Source organism: Schistocerca americana, chromosome 11, assembly GCF_021461395.2.
Source record: "Schistocerca americana isolate TAMUIC-IGC-003095 chromosome 11, iqSchAmer2.1, whole genome shotgun sequence".
NCBI lineage: Eukaryota > Metazoa > Arthropoda > Insecta > Orthoptera > Acrididae > Schistocerca > Schistocerca americana.
In genome coordinates this window covers 170,209,360-170,229,172 of record NC_060129.1, presented here as the reverse complement: position 1 = coordinate 170,229,172, position 19,813 = coordinate 170,209,360, and the positions used below count along the sequence as shown (strand labels likewise).

The window sequence follows — 19,813 nt, the reverse complement described above, 5'->3', positions numbered from 1 at the left end:
AGTCAATCATCCAGACTGTTGCCCTTGCAACTACTGAAAAGGCTGCTGCCCCTCTTCAGGAACCACACGTTTGTCTGGCCTCTCAACAGAAACCCCTCCGTTGTGGTTGTACCTACAATACGGCTATCTGTATCGCTGAGGCACGCAAGCCTCCCCACCAACGGCAAGGTCCATGGTTCATGGGGGTGGTATTGAACCGAAACATCTGACCATTTGTCGGCCTCGGATATGAGTTTGGTTTGTTTAGGTCGTGTCGACTAGTCCATCGAAGGCAGGCCTCCAGTCCCCTCCCCTCTCACCTCCAGCCAGTATTAACTCTCCTACTACCAGAATTTTTTTGGTACACTGAATACCACTAGGGTCAGTATGACCCCAAGTAATTAACACGGGATATATTGTCAGTATTTTATTTATTTTAATGGATTGACATAAAAGCACACATTACTGGTTGAAACCAGGTAAACTATGTATACAAGCACTTACAGATCTTGTCTTAATCCTTGATCTTTCATTTAAAACAAAGCAACTCTTTACATTTAATACAAAGAATCTCTGAATGTTGTTTACAGAGGAAAAGAAAGCATCTTCTGTACGTTTCTAGATGTTTTATGTCCACTGAACGTTCGCACAGGGAGCACCGCCCACGTCTTGTCCCCGTATGCACCTCTGCTGTGGGAGGAGGCTTTGCTGCGACGACTTCTCTTTTTCTGTGCTAGACTTGTTCGCAGTTCCAGAAGAAATTCTCTTCTTTTGTAGTTTTTTTTTTTTTTAATTCCAGTCAGGATTTAAGTCCAGTCAAATTATGAAAGCATTTAGGGCACTAATACCCAAAATATTATAAGAAATAACATGGGCATCTTCTTGTCATACGGTTTGTGGTGCAGGTCCTGACTAACTTGTCCATTGTGTCTACACCTGATTTAGTTGCATTATAGTCTAGGATTATAACAGGTTTTGCTGCTTCGCCTTCAACTATTTCCTCTCTGAAATGCATAGTAATTAGCAATGTCACTATCTTACTCTTTTTTGGGCAATAGTTGACTATTGTAGCTGATTCCTGGAATCCGAAGAGACATGAAGCTGCAGTTCTTCCCCTTCCTTCGATAAATTCCGCAGGTACATCACGACGACTTTTTCTTAGCGTTCCTAGCAGAGTTATTTGTTCTCATTCTAGTTCCTTTGCCAACTCCAAACTTGTAAATATATTATCTGTTGTGATATTTCCACTACTCCCAGATAGATGTCCTGTCAATTCTAACACTACTCTTTTGCCCTGATTGATTTCTCTAGGTTTCGCCCTTTCCTGTGTACACCTGCAGGTGTGTGACATAACAATTACTGCTGTCACATGCTGCCCATATCTTTATAACATACTGTCCTGGTTTTGAGGGGCTGTACTGCTGAAATGAACACCTCCCTCTAAAAGTTACCAGTTCTTCATCAACTGTAATATTCTCATGTGGTTCGTATGTATCATATAATGTGCTTACCCCCTGTTCAAATAAATCCCTTACAGGAGCCAATTTATCAGGGCTATGATTCTGTCGCCGGTGCTGAGCATCATCAAACTGATGATATTTCATTAAAGCGGTTCCTAGCCATAGAACTATTGAAAACAGGTCGACCATGCTCTTCGTTTCATAAATTCGCTATGCCCTCATTGTGACCTTTGTACACTCCTGCAAGAATAATCAGGCCAAGAAAGCATTCTAATCCTTGACTATCAAGATGTGTCCGTTTGTTGCCGAAAGGAATGTTACCTTCTTTGTTGGTCCGCTTCAAAATAATCTGAAAAATGCTGGGCTTCATAAATAATTCAAATGTTTACTGCATTGTATTTACGTTCCTTACAGTATGCCTTGTGGGACCTGGAGCCGTCTTATTTTTACATACGTAATCATCATCATTAGTTATCTGCTATATTAGCAGGTCCTTTGCCTCTCCATTTTCTGCGATGCATTGCTTCCTTCTTAAGGCTACTGTATGTTGTACCGTCCATCATGTCATCCAGTATCTGGAATCTCTTCCTTCCTCGCTTCCTTTTCCATTCTACATAACCTTCTGAAACTGTTTTTATCAGTCCGTCATTCTTTCTTAATATATGCCCAATCCAATTTCTTTTTCTTCTCTTTATTACATCTAGTAACTGTCTTTTCCCTCCCAATCTTCTCAGTATCTCTTCATTTTTTACTCTGTCCATCCAACTTATTCTTTCCATCCTCCGCCATGTCCACATCTCAAAAGCCTCCAGCCTTTCTCTGTCTTTCTTCCTCATAGTCCAAGTTTCAACGCCACATAGAAGAACACTCCATACAAGACATTTTATGAGCCTCTATCTGAGTTCTCTGTCCAGACCGCTGCAGAAAATTCTTCTTTTCTTATAAAACGCCTCTTTTGCCATTGCTATCCTTGTTTTAATTTCTGTGGTGCACTTCCAGTCAGTGTCTATCCTGCTTCCAAGATACTTAAAATTTTGCACCTATTCTAGTGTTTCTCCATTCAGCATAATTTTTATTTCCTTATTTCCTCCTAGTGCCAATACTTTTATTTGTGTTAATTTTCATTACATATTTTTTTCCATTAGTTTCAATGGTGTCCACCAAATCCTGCAATTCTTTTTCCCCTGTGGCTAGAAGGACCATGTCATCAGCAAACCTCAAACACCCTACTCTTCTTCCTCCAATTTCGACGCCTTTCTCATCTAATGAGCACTGGTCAACCATGTTTTCCAAGTGGAGGTTGAAAAGTGTAGGTGACAGACATCATCCTTTTTTTTACTTCTTTCCCTAGTCCGATCCAGCTTGTACTTTCTCCTCTCACTTTAATTGAAACTTTTTGATTAAGATATAATGAGTTTACAAGTCTTCTGGTTTTCCAGTCCACTCTATTTTCCCTCATTATAGTCGCCAGCTTGTCCCAAACCACATTGTCAAATGCCTTTTCTAGATCGATGAAGCACATATATAGATCTATTCCTTTTTCAATAAACCTTTCTCCCAAGATTCATAGGAGCTTTATTGCATCACTGGTGCCCGTATTCCGTCTAAAGCCAAACTGCTCCTCGCCAAGATTCTCCTCCATTACTTTTGGAAGTCGTTTATTAATCATTCTTAATATCACTTTGGCTGCATGTGAAATGAGGCTAATAGTCCTGTGCTCACTGCATTTCTTGGTTCCTTGTTTTTTCGGTAATGGAATCATTACTGTTGTCAGAAAGTCCTCAGGCCATTCACCACTGTCATATATTTTATTACATAATCTCAATATTTCTCTTATCCCATCTTGGTTCAGGCATTTTAATATTTCTCCCGGTATCGGATCTGTACCTACCGCTTTGCCATTTTTCATTGCAGTTATGGCAGAGTTTACTTCTTCGATTATGATGGTTGGTCCTTTCTCGTCATCACTTATACTGTTGTGTGATTCAAGTTCCATAGTTTCTGGTTTTGCTAATTGTGTCATATAGCTGTTTTAGATATTCTTCCCATCTCTGCAGGACATCGTCCCGATCTTTGTACACTACCTCTTTGTCTTTACTCAAAATTTCCATAGTAGCATTTGCTGTTCTGTTTGGTTCCCATGTCATAGTCTTTACTCTTTTGTATAGTAAGTCGTATCTTCCTTTCCTGTCCAGTTCTTCAATTTCATCACATTCCTCTTTTAGCCATTTTCTCCTAGCCTGCTCTGTTTCTCTTCGCAGTTCATTATTTAACCTTCGGTATATACATAGGTACTTACAAATTATTATTATTAGTACTATCATCAAGGCTTTTGCAAACATATGGTAGAGTATATATAGTTACTCGAAAACATTCTGATTAGAGACGTCAACAACTTCAGAGAGTACAGTTTGCAAATCTCAAACAGCTTCATCAGAATCTTCAGTTGACTGACTACCTCCAGAAAAAATAGCATCAATCTCTTCATCGGCATCAGATGGTATATCTCCTAATTACTCTTCTTCATTCAAAATTGCTTGTACTTCAGCACTACTCAAAAGTTTTCTAGTCATGATGTAGTTCTTGCACACGCTGAGCCAAAACACTAGCAACAAGTGAGGCAATACACAACAATGGATGAGGCACGAAACGGCAACGATGGGTGTAAATAATAAGTGGGAAACGTTAGTTTCGTTGTTGCAGGTGTTTCGAATAACATCTGTTCAACGTAACATTCGTCATTCTGTCTTCATAATGTTGCATTCAGAAAACAAAACAAAATTTAGATTGAGGCCATGCTGACCCCAGTGGTACTCAGTGCATAGCCCATGATTAAAATTTAATATGTTGTAAATGTAAATTTTGAGAATAATCATTTTGAAAACAAGGGAGATATATACAGGGTGATACAAAAAGAATATCACAACTTTAAAAATGTGTATTTAATGAAAGAAACATAATATAACCTTCTGTTATACATCATTACAAAGAGTATTTAAAAAGGTTTTTTTTCACTCAAAAACAAGTTCAGAGATGTTCAATATGGACCCCTCCAGACACTCGAGCAATATCAACCCGATACTACAACTCGTTCCACACTCTCTGTAGCATGTCAGGCGTAACAGTTTGGATAGCTGCTGTTATTTCTCGTTTCAAATCATCAATGGTGGCTGGGAGAAGTGGCCGAAACACCATATCCTTAACATACCCCCATAAGAAAAAATCGCAGGGGGTAAGATCAGGGCTTCTTGGAGGCCAGTGATGAAGTGCTCTGTCACGGGCTGCCTGGCGGCCGATAAGGTTTCATAACTAACCTTTTTCGTAGGACTCTCCATACAGTTGATTGTGGAATTTGCAGCTCTCTGCTAGCTCTGCGAGTCGATTTTCCTGGGCTACGAACAAATGCTTGCTGGATGCGTGCTACATTTTCATCACTCGTTCTCGGCCGTCCAGAACTTTTCCCTTTGCACAAACACCCATTCTCTGTAAACTGTTTATACCAACGTTTAATACACCGCCTATCAGGAGGTTTAACACCACACTTGGTTCGAAATGCACGCTGAACAACTGTCGTCGATTCACTTCTGCCGTACTCAATAACACAAAAAGCTTTCTGTTGAGCGGTCGCCATCTTAGCATCAACTGACGCTGACGCCTAGTCAAATGTACAACCAAATGAAACTTTATAGCTCCCTTAAGTCGCCGACAGATAGTGCTTAGCTCTGCCTTTTGTCGTTGCAGAGTTTTAAATTCCTAAAGTTGTGGTATTCTTTTTGAATCACCCTGTATATTTCAAATGTGCTTATGGGGTCACATTGAACCCAGTGGTACTAGGAGGGGCGCCTTTATTGGGAAGCTGGTATACCAGTATCGCGTATTCTCACCTCTCAAGTCGTATTCGCGGTATCTGACCTTGTGCAGCTGCCCCACGCGCTTCTGTGTGAGTGCGTGTTTACGGCGGAAGCGCAGCCGCGAGTGCTGGCGTCGTATCTCCGCTGTGGCCAGAGGCTGCCGGCGGCCGGCAGATAGCAGCCTGCCTGCGCCGTCCGCCGCTTCCCTCTTGCGACAGCCCGGCTGTGGGCGGGAGCAGCTGCGAGGCGTGGGAGGACAGCCGCGTCACTGTTGCGACATACTGAGGCTACAATGTGGGCCAACACAGAAAGAACACGGCGATGAAAAATACTACACCATGTGATCAAAAGTATCCAGACACCCCCAAAAACATACCTCTTTCATATTAGGTGCATTGTGCTGCCACCTACTGCCAGGTACTCCATATCAGCGACCTCAGTAGTCATTAGACATCGTGAGAGAGCAGAATGGGGCGCTCCGCGGAACTCTCCGACTTCGAACGTGCCAGGTGATTGGGTGTCACTTGTGTCAACGTCTGTACGCGATATTTCCACACTCCTAAACACCCCTAGGTCAACTGGTGACAGTGAAGTGGTAACTTGAAGGGACACGCACAGCACAAAAGCGTACAGGCCGACCTCGTCTCTTGACTGACAGAGACCGCAGACAGTTGAAGAGGGTCGTAATGTGCGATAGGCAGACATCTGTCCAGACCATCACATAGGAATTTGTATCAGGATCCACTGCAAGTACTATGAGAGTTAGGCGATAGGGGAGAAAACTTGGACTTCATGGTCAAGCGGCTGTTCATAAGCCACACATCGCGCCGGTAAATGCCAAACGACGCCTCGCTTGGTGTAAGAAGCGTAAACATTTGTCGATTAAACAGTGGAAAAACGTTGTGTGGACTGACGGATCACGTTATACCATGTGGCGATACGATGGCAGGGTGTGGGTATGGCGAATGCCCAGTGAACGTCATCTGCCAGCATGTGTAGAGCGAACAGTAAAATTCGGAGGCGGTCGTGTTACGGTGTGGCCGTGTTTTCATTGATGGGGCTTGAACCCATGTGGCTTTGCGTGGCACTATCACAGCACAGGCCTACATTGATGATTTAAGCAACTTCTCGCTTCCCAGTGTTGAAGAGCAACTATAGGATGGCGGCTGCATCTATCACAGCACAGGCCTACATTGATGATTTAAGCAACTTCTCGCTTCCCAGTGTTGAAGAGCAATTATAGGATGGCGGCTGCATCTTTCAACACGATCGAACACCTGTTCATAATGCACGGCCTGTGGCGGAGTAGTTACACGACAGTAACATCCCTGTAATGGACTGGCCTGCACAGAGTACTGACGTGAACCCTATAAAACACCTTTGGGATGTTTTGGTACTCCGACTTCGTGCCAGGCCTCACTGACCGACATCGATACCTCTCCTCAGTGCAGCACTCCGTGAAGAATGGGCTGCCATTCCCCAAGAAACCTTCAAGCACCTGATTTAAAGTATGCGTGCGTGAGTAGAAGCTGTCATCAAGGCTAAGGATGGCCCAACACCATACTGAATGCCAGCATTACCGATGGACAGCACCACGAACTTGTGAGTCATTTTCAGCCATGTGTCCGGATACTTTTGATGACATAGTGTATATTGCCTTCAATGCACGGTATCCTAGAAAGAACGGGTGCGTCGTCCACATCTGCAAGGCGTAAATACGGCGACGTGACCATTTTCCTGACATTTCGCACAATTTCACTCTCTAGTACCAGCAACTGGCTACGTCTCAATCCTTCCTGTTTTGTTTACTTAATTGTTGAAAACTGCCACTAAGTGACATTAGGGCTTTTCTGGGACTCGCTAACTGTATGGATTTTGGCTTCGTTGTCTGGGTCCTGGCTGAGTATCATTTACGGCATACACAAAGCTCAGTATAAAATCAATAAAGTTATCGACAGATGCCTTGAAACTACTTACGAACACATCGCAGCACTTCATACATTCTAAAGAGTAGCACGCTGACAAAATTTGATTTGTGGTGAACTAATAAATGGTTATTAACGGGTCAATGGTTATCTAGAAAGTGATTTGCAAAAAGAAACTGCGGGAAGGTAGCCAATGTGGAGCTCTCCAGTCTACTGTAAGTCTCGTGTGCCACAAAATTTTTCTGGGTCGCCACCCAATTTGACATAAGAAATGAATTAATCACTGAATTGGTTGCCGCAACTAACATTTTAATAAAAAGATCGAGGTGAATATATGGACTGAGCATATGGGAACAATTTAAGTACAAACGTTAAATCAAATAGTTCAGAGCAAGCAGGAGCTTGAGCCTCAATAAAAAGAATAAGGTAATCAGACAAATGTCTACAAATATAAGGCCTGCCTTTTGCGCCTCACAAGCGCCAGGTGGGATGTATTAAAAATAATGTTACAAATGGGGACGTGTTGCACGTAGGTTAAGTGGTCATCAGATTTGCCATTTATTCGGTACAGTGTCGTGTACCATAGTGGTAAACCGTAAATACGTCCTTTATCATAATTCTTTGGTCACACCAAATGTGGCAGATAATTCACGTCAAAATGATCGTACTTCGTCCGAGAAAACTATGTCCTGACGCCATTTCCTCCATTTCACTCATACCATTCAACTGTCTTAAACCGACTCGTGAAATGGTCGTACGAGAAAATCTCGACTACAATACCACGTTCAAACCCACTTAAATCTTGTTAATGTGCCATTGTAGCAGCAGTAACCGATCTGACAACTGCGCCAGACACTTGTTATATGTAGGCATTGCGGACTGCAGCCCTTTAGTCTGCCCGTTTACATATCTCTGTGTTTGAATACGCATGCCTATACCAGTTCCTTTGGCGCTTCAGTCAAAAAAAATGGTTCAAATGGCTCCGAGCACTATGGGACTTAAAATCTGAGGTCATCAGTCCCCTAGAACTTAGAACTACTTAAACCTAACTAATTTAAGGACATCACACACATCCATGTCCGAGGCAGGATTCCAACCTGCGACCGTAGCGATCGCGCGGTTCCAGACTGAAGCGCCTAGAACCGCTCGACCACAACGGCCCGCACGCTTCAGTCTATTTGTTGAGATAATCGACTTGCGCCGTTGTAATATTATTGGAAGAAAGTACTTAGGACTTACAGGCTTCTTTTAATACCTGAACTGGAAAAAGCGACGTGTATCGGCAAATGTATTATTCGAGGCAGAATTACTGTGCTTTCTTATCTCTCTGCTGACGTAACTGGCGTACTCGTATCTAGCCACAGCAATTCAAACCATAGTCAACTAGCAACCACATCCGGTCCGCCGGTTCCTTCACCATCGTGGGTACTGAAATTATACTCCCAACTGAGTGTATTCTACAGTACTGCTTTGCTCACTGAATGCTGCATGAGATCTGCAGACGCGATACGAACTGGTAAAACTGCAAAATATAAGAAAATAAAATTTGACTTGAAACTAAGGGGTAGCTTACAAACATCAAGCTAAACACAGCGTTATCAACCTATCTACTAACCAGCCAGCCACGCGGTCTTGGGCGCCTTGCCACGGTTCGGGAGGCTCCCCCGTGTCCGAGGTTCGAGTCCTCCCTCGACCACGGGTGTGTGTGTGTGTGTGTTTTGTCCTCGGCGTAAGTTAGTTTAAGTTAGATTAAGTAGTGTGTAAGCCTAGGGACCGGTCACCTTAGCAGTTTCGTCCCATAGGAACTTACCAGTTTTCCAAAAATTTTTAAAATGAGCCATTTGGGGTGAATTCGGTCCATAATGCTAGATTACATTCCTCACATCAGGCTGTGCGCGAGCAGGAAATGATCTGATCAGGACAGGCATTTGCGAGATTTTTCGCAGAAATGTTTATACTTGGTTCCGGTATTACTGGCGTGTTAGAAACTGGAGGAATTTATCTCTGAACCTCGAGCGGACTGTTACTTTTAGCAGACAGACAAATTCACGGAAGTAGTCGGCTCAGTATCTTAGCTTTGATTTCGCACTGCGCAATGATTTCCGCTAGACCACAAAGAGCTAATGCATGAGAATAGAACAAGTGGAAGCCGACATTTCCTGTAGAATCTTCCGCATCCCGAAGTGATGTAAGTTCATGCATACGGCCATCACGAGATTTTACTTCTGTTATTACAAAATCAAGTCTAATGTACGCAATGATTAGCCGAGACAGCTGGTGAAGAGTAATACGATCAAACAAGAAAACAAATGAAATTTCCCGGAACATTAAAACTGTGTCCCGGACGGAGACTCGAACTCGGGACCTCTTAGGAGATGAGGTACTGGCAGAAGTAAAGGTGTGAGGACGGGTCGTGAGCCGTGCTTCGGTAGCTCAGTTGGTAGAGCACTTGCTGGCGAAAGGCAAAGGTCCCGAGTTCGAGTCTCGGTCTGGCACACAGTTTTAATCTGCCAGGAAGTTTCATATCAGTGTACACTCCGCTGCAGAGTGAAAATATCATTCTGGAAACATAATGTAAGCATTACTCCTTGTATTCTTCCGCGTTTGCTTGATTGTCATTGCATTTCGTTTCACGTGGAGCGGACGCCAAACTGTGACCAGTACAATCATGAGGATAGGTTTTATGCTGTGCTACACGCACATAGACTGCGATAATGCGGGACAAAAGCTTCACCGACGCATTACACTTGGACAGCACTGTCCAGCCAGCGGTCCAACTAACCTGCAATGATGTGAGCAGTTGCAGTTCAGACGTAAAAAGCGACGAGCAAAGAGACAATATAGCTTCCGAACGTCATTTAATTTTTAAAGAGAATGAAATAATATTCGGAGAACTCCAGCACGGAAAGCATAAAATGCACTCGTTCTCACCAGACGTAACATTATAATTACAAACAAGAGTGATGCAAGAGCATACTGCAGGGATTTCACCGTACTGTTGAATAATGCTGCCACTGAAGTTATTAATTGCAGTCAGTCGTCTGGTAATTTCTTAGCTCCTTCCTTATCCGAATCCGAGGAATACATTTCAAATTTGTAAGTGTCACCTGCTACGTTGATAACCAGCCTATCAGCAACAGAATCCACGAAGCCACCCAGGCGCCGCATTTTCTCCTCTTCTTCTATGACGAGCCGTTCTATATCCCGCAGCGTTCGGCAGTGACGTGTGAAAAAGCTTCGTGCGTTAGTTCCAGTACGGCTGGCGGCTTAACAGTCTTGTTAACTTCTCGGGCCAAATCCCGCAACTTGGCTCCAGATCAATTCTGTTGGGTTTATATTGGAATGGTACAGCAGCAAACGTAAAAATGCAGCATTTGTATGATGTGTTCGATGCTGTGAAAATGATTCTTTTTTCATGTTTCTACGATGCTTATCTACCTCTGTGGTATAAAACGATGGACGTAGGATTTTTGATTTTTCATTTTTGCCTTAAAAATTTTTATGTTTTCGTAATTTAAGCAACTTTTATGAACAGTATTTCATAAAACATCGATAGTTAAGAATTTGTATTTGAAATGAAAACAGGAATTTCACGTCCAATATGTTATTAGAAACAAGAAGATGTGCATTATTCATAAAAAAATGATGATGTGTTTTATAATTACGAGATGTAGGTATTTCAAACTAAACGAGAAAAAAAATGTTACTGGTGAGATTCGAACCAACGAACCTTAAACTGTACTTGGATAACATTCCATGCGCTACACTTATATTATTGGTAAACGTATCAACTGTATTACACACACTCGCTGGGAAAACTTCAAAGCTGATTATCTCTGTAAATTTATGACAAACCTTAAGAACAGCCTATTTCTCGGCACTTTTTAACGGATTTCCACACGCGTGTTTCACTACGGAACAGAGAGAAGCCTCAGCCATTTCCATACTGCGCGTAAACAGCGCGACAAGCAGAGCACAACGCTGCAGAGGCTGTGACTGTACACGAAAAAAATGTATCAGATGGCTCTAAGCACTATGGGACTTTACATCTAAGGTCATCAGTCCCCTAAAACTTAGAACTACTTAAACCTAACTAGCCAAAGGCCATCACACACAACCATGCCCGAGGCAGGATTCGAACCTGCGACCGTAGCAGCGTCCGCAGCTCGTGGTCGTGCTGTAGCGTTCTCGCTTCCCACGCCCGGGTTCGATTCCCGGCGGGGTCAGGGATTTTCTCTGCCTCGTGATGACTGGGTGTTGTGTGATGTCCTTACGTTAGTTAGGTTTAAGTAGTTCTAAGTTCTAGGGGACTGATGACCATAGATGTTAAGTCCCACAGTACTCAGAGCCATTTGAACCATTTGACCGTAGCAGCAGCGTGGTTCCGGACTGAAGCGCCTAGAACCACTCGGCCACAAAGGCCGGCGACTGTACACGATTTTTGAAATAAAAGTAACGTAGCCAAAGCGCGATCAAGAAAGACGTTGATGTCTGTTACTGCATTTGAATATCTTTAAGTTTCATTTAACGTAACTTAGTAATAATATATCTAATACGTAAGTAGAACCTACTTCCAAAGAGCGCAACACCAGTGTACGTGTGCAACGGCCTCTGACCAATAATCGCGATTGTGTTTGTTTAGATCAGATTTATTCTTATATATTATACAATATATGTATTTTTTACTGTCATTTCTTGTTAACAGTACCAGCTTATTCACAAGAATTAGCAGCTTTCAGCCAGTTAATACCAAGCAGAAATCCAATCTCCATTTGGCTCGCACTTCCTTAACTCTTGTGCAGACACTTGTGCAGTATACTGCGGCATCCATTTTCAGTGATCTGCCGTAAGAATTCAAAAGTCTTAGCAGTAATGCACGCGCTTTCAAATCGAATCTGAAGAGTTTCCTCATGGGTCACTCCTCCTATTCTGACGAGCACTTCGCCAGCCGCGGTGGCCGAGCGGTTCTAGGCGCTTCAGTCCGGAACCGCGCGACTGCTACGGTCGCAGGTTCGAATCCTGCCTCGGGCAGGGATGTGTGTGACGTCATTAAGTTACTTAGATTTAATTAGTTTTCAGTTCTAGGGGACTGATGACCTCAGATGTTAAGTCCCGTAGTGCTCAGAGCCATTTGAACCATTTGAGCCTGTGGGGGACTTCCTTGATAAATTAAGCTTATATTGTTGACTGCGTTTACTTAAACTTATGACTTGACTTTCTTTGGCCTCATAAATATTTTATTTTTTCTGTTATTACTTTTATGATGTAATTTCGTGTACTGACACGTCCCATGAAACTTGGAGATTTGCTCCTCAATTTGGTCCTACGGAAGTCGAAGTGTAAATAAATAAAAAATAATAAACATCGTGGACAGTTAGCGCTACTGGGTTTGGCCACCTATCGTACATTTATGGGATGGAATCGAGAAGTGAGTTCGTACACAAAACGTTGCGCTGGCGAAACTTTCGTAGTTATGGACTGCTACAGGGGCTTCCAACGACTCGGTGAGTCCGTGCCGCACCACACCAGGCAGAAGGTGGTGCGACACGATTCGAGGAGGCGTCTGGTGGCTTTCGTCACCGAGGTGTAGGCTTACAGAAAGATTCTGACGATGCTAATTGACATGCACTCTTCGAGTTTGAAGGTAGCAGAGATAAAATATGAATAGTGAAAGGTTATTCACAAATTTTACAGGAACCAGACTGCAGTTGTAGGAGTTCAAGGAAGAGAAAGGAAAGTGTCCGTGTTGAGAGACATTGCGCATGTTCAAAATGTTCAAATGTGTGTGAAATCTTATGGGAATTAACTGCTCAGGTCATCAGGCACTAGCCGGCCGATGTGGCCGAGCGGTTCTAGTCGCTACAGTCTGGAACCGCGCGACCGCTACGGTCGCAGGTTCGAATCCTGTCTCGGGATTGGATGTGTGTGATGACCTTAGTTTAGTTAGGTTTAAGTAGTTCTAAGTTCTAGAGGACTGATGACGGAAGTTAAGTCCCATAGTGCTCAGAGCAGTGTGCAATTTGCAGGGGGGGGGATGGGGGGGTTCCCCCCCCCCCCCCCTCTGCATCAGACCATCCCCTCCTCTGGTTTTAGTTTATGCATCCCAACCTGGGATGTTTATTTCCCATGTACTGGAGTAAAACTTTACATATAATTTAAATTTGTGGAGCCGAACACTGAAAGTTTTTAATACAGTCTTACTATTAATATGTATGCTTATTAATTTTGAAAAAGTGTTATGTAGTAGGTAAGCATTTCAAAACATTTAGAACTAAATGACAAGACGATGCACGCCTCATTTCCGTAGCATGCCACAATGTTGCAAGACGTCGCCCCAGCGTAAACGAGGCTTTCGAGCCAGGTCTGTATTGTATGGTGGATGTGATGTGTTGCGTACGAAACTAAAACCTGCAATCAGATCCAAACGTCGTGGAAAACTGTGAAGAGGTGTCATCCTGCAGCAAGATAACGCTCGCCCACATTCTGCCAAACGGACAGCCGACGCAATAAAGGAGTTGAGTATCGAGGTGCTGGAACATCCACCATACAGTCCAGACCTGGCTCCAAGCGATTTTCACATGTTTGGACCCTTAACGGAAGCACTACAGGGAAGAAGATTTGAAAGTGATGAAGACGTCTTTGCTGCGGTGCAAAATTGGTTATAGATGCAACCGATGAACGTATTTTGTGATGAAATACAAAAACTCGTAAAACGTCGGGAAAACTGCATTGAAGTCCAGGGATGTTAGGTAGAAAAATAACGCATGTTTCAGTTTTCTATCATCAGAATAAGTACAGCTTTTCACAAATGTGCCTTTACTTTTTGAATTCCTCTCGTATACCTGTATGTAGATGATTTTGTACTTTTAAAGATATAACAAGGGATGGCTTTTCTGATAGTGCATACGCGTCGCGTGAATAGTGAGTTTCGGCTTAACATCTATTTATAAATAACTGTTTAACCATGGGTAACGCCACGGTCAAAGCTAGTAACATATACAGGGTGTCCCAGCTATCTTGGCCACCCAAAATATCTCTGGAACAATAACAGCTATTGGGAAACGACTTTCACCGGTATCAATGTAGGGCTGGGGCCCATGAATGTACATATTTGGAAACATTCTAAAACGAAAGCATATGTGTTTTTTAACACAAACTTATGTTTTTTTAAATGGACCTCCTACATTTTTTCTTCAGTAATCCATAGCATGACAAAGCACATACACAATGGCGTTGATCGCATCGCAATATTCCCATTACATCCCGAGATATTGAGACGCGAAGTTGATGCTTGGAACACCCGACATGCGCTGCTAGCGCACGTCCTGAGGCTCAGGCGTGAACCCCATGCCGCCCGTAATCGCGATGTGATTGACATGTGTAATCACACCTCCATACTTATCAAGAGGTCCGAAACGAATAATAAGGTCTGCTGCGCTATTACGGGCAGCATGGGGTTCACGCCTGAGCCTCAGGACGTGCGCTAGCAGCGCTGGCGGGTGTTTCAAGGGCCAACTTCGCGTCTCAATATCTCGGGATGTAATGGGAATATTGCGATGCAATCAACGCCATTGTGTATGTGCTTTGTCATGCTATGGATTGCTGAAGAAAAAAAAATATAGGAGGTCCATTTAAAAAAAACATAAGTTTGTGACAAAAAACACATATTCTTTCGTTTTAGAATGTTTCCAAATATGTACATTCATGGGCCCCAGCCCTACATTGATAACGGTGAAAGTCGTTTTCCAATAGCTGTTATTGTTCCAGAGATATTTTGGGTGGACAAGATAGCTGGGACACCCTGTATAATTGTACTAACCCCCTAAGACTCCCCCCCTCCCCCCCTGGTAAAAGCACAAATCGCACACTGGCTCAGAGCTATTTGGACCATCAGTCCCTAAGCTTACACACTGCTTAAAATAAATTATCCTAAGGACAAACACACACACCCATGCCCGCGGGAGGACTCGAACCTCCGCCGGGACCAGCCGTACAGTCCATGATTGCAGCGCCCCAGACCGCTCGGCTAATCCCGCGCGGCCACTGCGCGTGACGTCGGACATGTGGGGAGGATATGGTTCGCGGTGGGCGGTGGCCCGGGGCAGAGGGGAGGCTGCGGAAGGTCCAGGCGGGGGGCGGCGGTCCGCCCGAGAGGCCGGCCGCGGATAAAAGGCGGGACCCGCCAGCGGCCGCCACTGCAGCGGCTGGTGCGGCGCGGGGCGGAGTGGCCGTGGCTGGTGAGTCTCTGCGCTTTCCTTCCGTCAGTGCGCCGTATGCTGCGTCTGTCACCCCACTCACATTGACAGTCCCTCGTTCTCTGTGTCACCCACACTTGATGGCTGCGAATCGAGGAAACCAAAGAAAAAAAAAAACCTGTTTTCTTTTCTCTTTTTCTCGATTTTTCCCCACGAGCCGCAGCACTACAACAATTCTGATGCATCCTGCACCGGTACGAGTCAGTTACGCCACTTAAGCACGCTACTGCTGCTCAAAGCGTAACTTAACGCGACCCGGTCTGGCCGAATTTCCTTTGGCTGTCCATACTAACGTCGGACTTTTCTCAAAACCTACTTGTTCGAATCCACCCTTCGATCAGTACCTCTCCTAACTCCTGTAGTGACGAGGGAGGCGCAAATCTGCTCCGGAGTCTGGCCATCAATACCGCCCACAAGAGTTCGATAATGTTCAAGTCCGGGGACTGTGCTGGCCAGGGAAGACGCTGCAGTTCAGCTACATGCTCCTCATACCACGACTGTACTGTCCTGGCTGTGTGAATGGGTGCATCACTGTTTGGATCATGGGGTGCACATGATCACGTAAAATGTTCACATAATCTTTGGCTGTAACACGGCTTTTGAGAGTAACGATGGGACCAGCAAAATACTGTGATATGGCTGCCCACACCATCACACTTCCACCTCCATGCTTAACCGCTGGAATGAAGCAATCAGGATTCTGGGCTTCATTTGGCGTAAACCCCTCCCGATGTTGGAAATAAAGAGAACGCTGACTCGTCGGAACACATGACGTGTTTCCACTGATCAGCCATCCACGATTTACGCTCCCGGCACCATGTTTTACGCTTCTTTGCGTTGGTTGTCGCCACTAATGGTTTCGGTATAGCAGCTCGTCCACGAATATTCGCTTTATGGAGTTCTCAGTGGACAGTTTCGATAGATACGGGGTGTCGAATATGGCCATTGAGCTCTGCAGTCACTTTAGCCGCCGTAGTTTAGTGCTGTTTTCACACAATTCGTGTGATTGGACTTGGTGACAAGAAATTTTAGTCTCCGAGACTCGATATGTATAAAGTACAAATATGCACACGATGGCATGTAGATGTGCCCAGATGGACACATCACCAAACCAATCGCTTCCCAACGTAATTAGACACTGAAACAGAGTATATTTCTGGAGATATCATTAGTAACAGCATCTCTGTTGGCTACTATAAAACAAATAGTTAAATGCATCTGAATACTATAACAATTATTTGTAGTAGCATAAGTACAGAAAAATGCCGCTGTTACAGGCAAGCACACCCCCATCCCTCGCTCCCTTTCGGCGAATCATCAGCTCGTAATGTCACATACAACAGTTCCTCTTGAAAAAAATAAAAATAAACCCAAGTTGATATCAATATGACAGCAACTAATATGGCTATGAAAAAAGACTACGCGTCATTTAGACAACACTTTTCCACAATTAATTTGGCGTAAGCAAGAATTAGTGTCGTAAACTGTTTCAGATACTGCTTAGCTGAATTAGGCGGTGTCTATTGGGCGGAACAATGTGATATATATCTTGTAAGAAACTGAATCATAAATAGTGTGAAATATTAATCTACACTAGCTAATTTACATTAAATCTTGCTGACTAAAAATTACTTGTAACTATATTTATCACAGGTTGTTCTACAGGGTACAAATTTTTTGAAGGTATTTAGAGGAAAAAGTTGTTTACCTGGCCTGATAACTTCTTCCTGGCATTATGTGCGGCAGAAGCGTTTGGTGGTTCATCTGCATTTTTGTGGCGATAGTCACAGATGCCAGCCTCAGTGACCCGGTCTCCAATACAGGTGAAATATTTGTTCTTTTTTCAGATCGTACAAGTTCGGGTAGAATTATGAATAACGATTTTGTATTAAGTGTGTTCAGTTATTTCACTAAGGTATCCACCAATTCCATTTGCAGGATCTGATTCTGAAGTCGCAGACAATCGTTTAAGAACCGACAAGGGAGGTGAGTATTTTTTTCCATTATTCCCGAACACGTTTCATGGTTCAAGAACTTCATCTGATGCCAGTTTATCTCATTGTGGTAGTCTTATTTAGTGATTAAGAACTGCTTTGAGTCACAGTGTTATCATGTGAGTCTACTGCCACAGTACTCATAATCACCAACATTCATAACTTTTGCTTTTGGTATTATAGTTTGCTATTTGGAATGCTATTTATTTATCTGTCGTATATATGTTCTATAGATCCTTACAGTGACACCGTAGCCTGGCTGAGGAAAGCATCAGTTCTATTTTCACGAAATGTTTCAGTAACGTAACGCATCATTAGGCATCTCAAGTAGAAGAAATGTTGTCTTGTGCTCAATGTCTTGCATCGATTTTGTGAGATACACTGACGCTGTAATGTTCACCTTAGAAACGCTAGAACAAAAGGTGACACAAAACTGCTAAATTCGATTAACTCGGATGGTTATTTACTGATATTTGCATATATAATCCTACTTCCGGTTTTTCCTTGATATCTTTTAAGTGAGATATGTCAGATAAACTTGCCTTTAAAACTTAGGTCCAGAAACTTCACCTTTTTCTTGTTGATTGTACCATAACTTCTGCTTGTGTCGTGATATAGCATGTATTTTGTTATGTTGCATGCCGCGTGAAACGTATTTTGTGCTGCAGCATCAGCTGAAACCAACATTTGTACTTTATACCTTTCTGGCAGTGGTGTCCTCGTTCAAAGAATCGCTAATCCCGAATTTAAATGTAAATCAATCTGTATAAACGTACATTTTTGTGAATTTTCGGAAGCTACGAATGTTTTGCACAATAAATTTCGAAAAAATTCGGCGTTTGTGACGTAGTTACTCTGGAAAAAACTGTAACTAATAGACCGTGTTGCACTCAGCTCTCCCCTTCAACAAGAATGTATGCTGTCTACATTTATCGCAAATTAACGTTATTTTTGAGGTTGACAGCGATCAAAATCTCAAAAATTTTAAATAAAATCAGGAAAGGTTATCCCAGGTGTTTCTGCGGCGTTAACATAAATCTCGTTTTGCGCTCTGATTGCTTCAGTTCTTACTGGGAATTAGCGGTAGTGTCAGCTGCACTGATTGAGAAATTAAAAAAGAATCAAAAGGCTTATTTTAGTGTATCCTTTTTTACTATTACGTAAACGTAACTTAACGTGGTTCTTGAGCACGTGATGAGGTAGTTAACGTTTGTAAGCAGATGGAATTCGCTCTGACTACTGTTAAGTGATTGGAAGCTGCAGGAACATTATACCCATCCTCCTAACAACAAGGTCGAGACGTTTTCCACTGACACCGAAAACGAGCCGGTGAGACAGACTCACATGTTCAGAAAAGTCCTGTGTCCCATGTCAAGAGGAGGCAAATGCAAAAGGGCTGAGTCCATTAACCACTGGCATTTGACACGTGTGATGAATAACAGTAACCCCTTAGAGAACTGCAACAACGGATGGAAAGGAACGCCTCGTTGTTGGTTGGTTGCTTGGTTGATTTAGGGGACGGGACAAGACAGCAGAGGTCACTAGTTCCATCGGATTAGGGAACCATCCCAGTCACACCAGCCTACGAGAAGCTACTAGAAGTGATGTACAAAACTACCTCCAATATCCTTAATAACCATTTGTTGTAGAACCTTAGATAATGTTAAGAGCATGAACTTAGTGAGATATCTCTAATGTGAACGACTGACCTCCTCCATGTCTTCTAGCACGGATTTCAGAAACACCGATCATGTAAAACACAGCTCGCACTTTTCTCACACAACATTCTGAAACCACTGATGTTAAAAATTTACTGTTTTTTGTATCATCAATTTTAGGATATACACATAGAAGACAAAAGTCATGGGATACCCCTAATATAAATATCAGACCTTCTTTTGCACCGCGTAGTGACACAGTTCGACATGTAAAGTACTCAACAAGTTGTTGGAAGTACTTTGCAGAAAAATTGGGCCATACGGCCTCTATCGCCAACAGTAATTGTGGAAGTATTGTTGATGCAGCATTTTGTGCACAAGCTGCCCTCTCGATTACCTCCAATAAATGTTTGGTGGGACTCATGTCAGGCCACCAGCTTTTACTGTGCCCTCTTGACAACTTGGGTCTCTGACTTCATGGGATCTGCACCACATTCGAAATCTATCATCGGCTCTTATCAACTGAAATCTGGACTGATCTGACCAGGCTACAGTTTTCCATAGGTCTAGTGTCCAATGGATATGGTCAGGAGCGCAGGAGAGGTGCTTCAATCGATGTTGTGCTGTTAGCAAAGACACTCATGTCTGTCGTCTGCTGCCATAGCCCATTAACGCCAAATTTAGCTGCACC

General features: G+C 43.3%; 1 long non-coding RNA gene across 1 annotated transcript; it reads left to right on the top strand.

The window, feature by feature from the left end:
• The first annotated feature begins 15,420 nt into the window (after nt 1–15,420).
• On the top strand, nt 15,421–17,453 carry LOC124553200. Its single transcript, XR_006968015.1, has 3 exons — nt 15,421–15,452; nt 17,124–17,293; nt 17,409–17,453. It is a non-coding gene; the product is annotated as an uncharacterized LOC124553200 (long non-coding RNA).
• Nucleotides 17,454–19,813: the final 2,360 nt, after the last annotated feature.